This window comes from Oncorhynchus gorbuscha, unplaced genomic scaffold (assembly GCF_021184085.1).
Source record: "Oncorhynchus gorbuscha isolate QuinsamMale2020 ecotype Even-year unplaced genomic scaffold, OgorEven_v1.0 Un_scaffold_3623, whole genome shotgun sequence".
Lineage (NCBI taxonomy): Eukaryota > Metazoa > Chordata > Actinopteri > Salmoniformes > Salmonidae > Oncorhynchus > Oncorhynchus gorbuscha.
This window is the reverse complement of record NW_025747821.1, coordinates 38,918-45,597: the sequence shown is the minus strand read 5'-3', so window position 1 is coordinate 45,597 and position 6,680 is coordinate 38,918.

Below are 6,680 nucleotides of genomic sequence, written 5' to 3'. Positions count from 1 at the left end.
CATGTTGTTGTCATGTTGTGTTGCTACCATGTTGTTTTCATGTTGTGTTGCTACCATGCTGTGTTGCTACCATGTTGTTGTCATGTTGTGTTGCTACCATGCTGTGTTACTACCATGTTGTTGTCATGTTGTGCTGCTACTATGTTTTGCAACTGCCATGTTGTGTTGCTACCATGCTGTGCTGCTACCATGTTGTTGTCATGTTGTGTTGCTACCATGTTGTTGTCATGTTGTGTTGCTACCATGCTGTGCTGCTACCATGTTGTTGTCATGTTGTGTTGCTGCCATGTTGTTGTCATGTTGTGTTGCTACCATGTTGTTGTCATGTTGTGTTGCTACCATGCTGTGCTGCTACCATGTTGTTGTCATGTTGTGTTGCTACCATGTTGTTGTCATGTTGTGTTGCTACCATGTTGTTGTCATGTTGTGTTGCTACCATGCTGTGTTGCTACCATGTTGTTGTCATGTTGTGTTGCTACCATGCTGTGATGCTACCATGTTGTTGTCATGTTGTGTTGCTACCATGTTGTTGTCATGTTGTGTTGCTACCATGTTGTGTTGCTACCATGTTGTTGTCATGCTGTGTTGCTACCATGCTGTGTCAGCTACCATGTTGTTGTCATGTTGTGCTTGCTACCATGCTGTGATGCTACCATGTTGTTGTCATGTTGTGTTGCTACCATGTTGTTGTCATGTTGTGTTGCTACCATGCAGTGTTGCTACCATGTTGTTGTCATGTGGTGCTACCATGTTGTTATCATGTTGTGTTGCTACCATGTTGTTGTCATGTTGTGTTGCTACCATGCTGTGTTGCTACCATGTTGCTGTCATGTTGTGTTGCTACCATGCTGTTGTCATGTTGTGTTGCTACCATGCTGTTGTCATGTTGTGTTGCTACCATGTTGTTGTCATGTTGTGTTGCTACCATGCTGTGTTTTCACGTGTTGTTTCTTTGTTGTCTTAGGTCTCTTTTATGTAGTGTTGTGTTGTTCTGTTGTGATGTGTGTTTGTCCTATATTTTTATTTGAATTTATTTTTTTAATCCCAGCCCCGTCCCCGCAGGAGGCCTTTTGCCTTTTGGTGAACGTCATTGTAAATAAGAACTTTGTTCTTAACTGACTTGCTGCTAAATAAAGGTTAAATGAAATAAAATATAGGACCAGAATTATATGCAGAAGGCTTTCACTTCTCTTCACAAAGATTGAATGGTTATGGGTCTGAATAAATAACAGCTATAGCCTACTGCCATCGCGCCTTCGCTCTTCTTTCAAACTACCCGAGTTCTATTTTGGTATTTGGTGTATTGGTATTTGGTATTTTATTAGGATCCCCATTGGCAGCTGAAAAGGCAGCAGCTACTCTTCCAGGGGTCCACACAAACATGAAACATGACATAATATACAGAACATTAATAGACAAGAACAGCTCAAGGACAGAACTACATCAATAACAAATGGATAAAAATAGCAGCCTACATATAAATACCAATACACACGCAAACTATCTAGGTCAAACAGGAGAGAGAGGTGTTTCTTTATCTGTTTTTTAAAACCAGGTTTGTTGTTCATTTGAGCAATATGAGATGGAACGGAGTTCCACACAATAAATGCTCTATATAATACTGTACACTTTCTTGAATTTGCTCTGGATGGGGACTGTGAAAAGACCCCTGGTGGCATGTCTGGTGGGGTAAGTGTGTATGTCAGAGCTGTGTGTGTTGACTATGCAAACAATTTGGGATTTTAACACATGAATGTTTCTTATAAAAACAAGAAGGATGAGTCAGTCTCTCCTCAACTCTTAGCGAAGAGAGACTGGCATGCATAGTATTAATATCAACCTCTGATTACAATAAAGAGCAAGACGTGCCGCTCTGTTCTGGGCCAGCTGCAGCTTAACTAGGTGTTTCTTTGCAGCACTGGACCACACGACTGGACAATAATCAAGATAAGACTAAACTAGAGCCTGCAGGACTTGCTTTTGAATGTGGAGTCAAAAGCAGAGCGTCCTTTTTTACAGAGACCTCTTAAACCATTGAATCTAAATGTTTTGACCAAGACGGTTTACAATCTAAGGTAACGACAAGTAATTTAGTTTCCTGAACTTGTTCAACAGCCACACCATTCATTACCAGATTCAGCTGAGGTTTAGAACACAGGAATGATTTGTACCAAATACAATGCTCTTAGTTTTAGAGATTTTCAGGACCAGTTTATTACTGGCCACCTCTTCCTAACGGTTTCAGTGACTTCATTAGCTGTGGTTGCTGATGCGTATGTGGTTGCTGATGTGTATATGGTTGAATCATCAGCATACATGGACACACATGCTTTGTTTAATGCCAGTGGCAGGCCATTGGTAAAAAGTAGAAAAATAATAGAGGGCCTAGAGAGCTGCCCTGCGGTACACCAGACTTTACATGTTTGACCTTAGAGAAGCTGCCATTAATGAAAACCTTTGAGTTCTATTAGATAGATAGCTCTGAATCCACAATATGGCAGAGGTTGAAAAGCCACAAAACAAGTTCTCAACAACAGGTTATGGTTAATAATATCAAAGGCTAAACTGAAATCTAACAGTACAGCTCCCACAATCTTTCTTATTATCAATTTATTTTAACCAGTCATCAGTAATTTATGTCAGTGCAGTACATGTTGAGTGCCCTTCTCTATAAGCATGCTGAAAGTCTGTTGTTAATTTGTTTACAGAGAAATAGCATTGTATTTGGTCAACACACAATTATTTCAACAGTTTTCTAAGAGCTGGCAGCAGCAAGCTTATAGGTCCAGTGTTTGAACCAGTAAAGGCCGCTTTACCACTCTTGAGTAGCGGAATGACTTTGGTTTTCCTCCAGGCCTGAGGACAAAGACTTTCCTCTAGGCTCATTAAAAATATGACAGATAGGAGTGGCTATAGAGTCAGCTACCATCCTCAGTAGCTTGTCAATGTTGTCAATGGCAGGAGGCTTGTAATTATTGATTGATAACAATAATTTTACCACCGCAATCATTAAAATAATTGGCAACATCAAATGTTTTTCTGATGAATAAGCCAAAGATGGAGTTGAATTTGTCTTCTGCCCATCATTTCATATAAAGTACTCCACATTTTTTTCTCTATCATCATCATTTATCATGCAACCTTCCGTTACTTAGTCCAACGCTCTAACCACTAGGCTACCCAGTAACAATGTCACTGAGGGATAGAGAGTGATGTATAACGTTTACATTTTGTCAGGATATGTTACTGTTAAGCCATCAGGGATCACAGTCTGGTATCAATCAATCATCAAAAGAGACACACTGATATCAATCACCATGACAGCCTTGAGTTGGTGAGGAGTTTAGCACTTTGGGGTAGTCAGGTCAGATGAAGTGAGGAAGAACAGATATCACTAAGGTTCTGTCTAGCAACAGAGGTGCATTTTCTCATCAGATGTGGAGGAGGAGATTCTAACATGGAGAAAGGGTTAAATACCAGTGCTTGTGTCAAATGTAATTTTTCTGAATGCAGCTGTATCGATTTTTGGGAAGATTTGAACTTGGTTAAGCATCTCTATGTTCGTTGAGTTATTTACTCTGAAAATAAGAACATCAACAGATGGCGTTGTCGGCAGGATTCACCACGATGTGTAGTCAAAACCAGAGAGCCCAGATCAGTGGAGCAGGAGCTGGCAACAAACAAGGTAGGCACAGTTCCTATACCTGTTTCTGCTCATTTTGACATCTTGGGGAGATGAGAATCGAGGGCTGAACAATTATAGGACATGGACCTGGAGAGCCTGAGATGAATTTAGGCCCATTGTTTAACGACCGGTCGTAAATATCTGGTATAGGGCAGGTTTTGTTATTAGGATAGGTCCCTTGTTAGTGGGGGGTATTTATCTGCGAGAGTCAGGAAGTTTTCAATATAGTGTAGGGCAGGTTCCGTATTAGGGATAGGTCCCTAGTGGGGGTATTTATCTGCTAGAGTCAGAGTGACAATATAGTGTAGGGCAGGTTCCGTATTAGGGATAGGTCCCTAGTGGGGGTATTTATCTGCGAGAGTCAGGAGACTGACAAGCCACAGTGTAGGGTAGGTCTTATTAGGATAGGTCCCTAGTGGGGGTATTTATCTGCGAGAGTCAGGAGTGACAATACAGTGTAGGGTAGGTTCCAGATTAGGATAGGTCCCTAGTGGGGAATTTATCTTCACTGAGAGTCAGGAGTGACAATACAGTGTAGGGCAGGTTCCGTATTAGGATAGGTCCCTAGTGGGGTATTTATCTGCGAGAGTCAGGAGCAATACAGTGTAGGGTAGGTTCAGATAGGGATAGGTCCCTAGTGGGGGTATTTATCTGCGAGAGTCTTTGTCCTCAATACAGTGTAGGGTAGGTTTTACTCAGATTAGGATAGGTCCCTAGTGGGGGTATTTATCTGCGAGATCCAGGCTGATATAAGGTGTCTAGGGTGGTTCCTTCAAGGATAGGTCCTTAAGCAGGAGGTTTTTATCTGCGAGATTCAGGAGTGACAATACAGTGTCGGGTAGGTTCCGTATTAGGATAGGTCCCAGTGGGGGTATTTATCTGCGAGCTTCAGGAATGACAATAGATACATAGATACATAAAATGCTGGTGGATTGAAACAAACATTTCACGATAGGAGTAAGGACAGTGGATTTACAATTATCACGGTCTGGTTTATAATTATTACTTTTGGATTGCTGATTAAAATGTAGCATAGTGAATGCTAACGAAATGTACACTTTCTTTCCAAAAGAGGGGGTTTCATTATCTCTCATTTGAATGTCCCCGAGACTGTGGGCTTGGGGAAAGCAGTTAGTGATATTTGCAGTTTAAGCATAAAAGTATCTGGATTAGGCCGAAACAGAGTTCAAACAGATACAGTGCCATTAATATTCGTGCCCCCTGAACTTTGCGAGCCTCTTAAGAACATTTCAGGCTTCAAACATAAAGATATAAACTGTATTATTTGGTGAAGAATCAACAACAAGTGGGGACACAATCATGAAGTGAAACGACATTTATTGATATTTCAAACTTCTTCATGATGCTCTCTGCGCTTTTAACGGATCTCTGAGACTATCACAGTGCAGGTGCATTTATACGATGAGACTTGATTACACACAGGTGGATTGTATTTATCATTTAGTCATTTAGGTCAACATTGGATCATTCAGAGATCCTCACTGAACTAGAGAGTTTGCTGCACTGAAAGTAAAGGGGCTGAAATATTTTGCACGCCCAATTTTTCAGTTTTTGATTTGTTAAAAAGTTTGAAATATCCAAACTAAATGTCGTTCCACTTCATGATTGTGTCCCACTTGTTGTTGATTCTTCACAAAAAAAACAGTTTTATATCTTTATGTTTGAAGCTTGAAATGTGGCAAAAGGTCGCAAAGTTCAAGGGGGCCGTATACTTTGCAATGCACTGTAAGTGAGGCCCATTCATGTGTGTTCTGAACCTACGGATCACCAGCACGCACACACAACATACCGGTTACTTGATAGGGCGTTAGTGGTGTTGATACTGTGGGATTTATTTGGGATTGGGTCTTTTCAATTCAGTTCTATATTGGGTATGCAGAAGGATGGACATTTTTAGAAGATATTTAAGTAGATTCGGAAGATTAGGGTAAGAAAAGGGAGAGGAAATATTTGAATGGTGCCGAATGCCCTGTATCCTGACTTTCTGGTGAGGCCTGATCAATCTCACTGGAAATGATGGAAACAGGTGGGATTTAATTATAAAATGAATGAGAAACACCAGTTTCTGTTCTATTTTTACATTGCTTTAGGAGATACTATTTCCTTAGGGGGTTATGAAGAGTTTTGATTCTAAATTCTAATTGTTTATTCGAATGTATTTATTATTATTGATTTATTATTGATTTAACATGTTGTTTTTGAATGACCAGTTCCCTGGGGTCCTGGTCTTTGGGTAAATATACAAATTTTATTAAGAAAAGGTTCATGTAATAATTTGTCATATAGTCAATGCTTGTCTGGATTTTCTGACACAGAAATTCGTTGAACGAAACTGTTGTTCTGATCTGTGTTTTTTGAGGTTATCATGGAAGGTGACGTCAGATCGTGTCTTAATGCATGGTAGGAATTATCTGACCACAAACAGTGTGTGTGAACCTCAAACCCTCCCTAACCGGCTGAAGAAAGGCGTTCAATGTGACAGTGCCCTTTAACACTTCTATCTGCCCTTTAGCACTTCTATCTGCCCTTTAACACTTCTATCTGCCCTTTAACACTTCTATCTGCCCTTTAACACTTCTATCTGCCCTTTAACACTTATATCTGCCCTTTAACACTTCTATCTGCCCTTTAGCACTTCTATCTGCCCTTTAACACTTCTATCTGCCCTTTAACACTTCTATCTGCCCTTTAACACTTCTATCTGTCATGTTTGTCATTTATTATCATGTCTTGTCCCTGTGCTCCCCATTCTATTCGTTTCCCTCTGCTGGTCTTATTTGGTTCTTTCCCTCCTTCTATCCCTCTCTCTCCCCCTCCCTCTCTCACTCTCTCGCTCTCTCTTCTCTCTATCGTTCCGTTCCTGCTCCCAGCTGTTCCTATTCCCCTAATCATCATTTAGTCTTCCCACACCTGTTCCCGATCCTTTCCCTGATTAGAGTCCCTATTTATTCCTTTGTGTTCCGTTCCTGTCCCG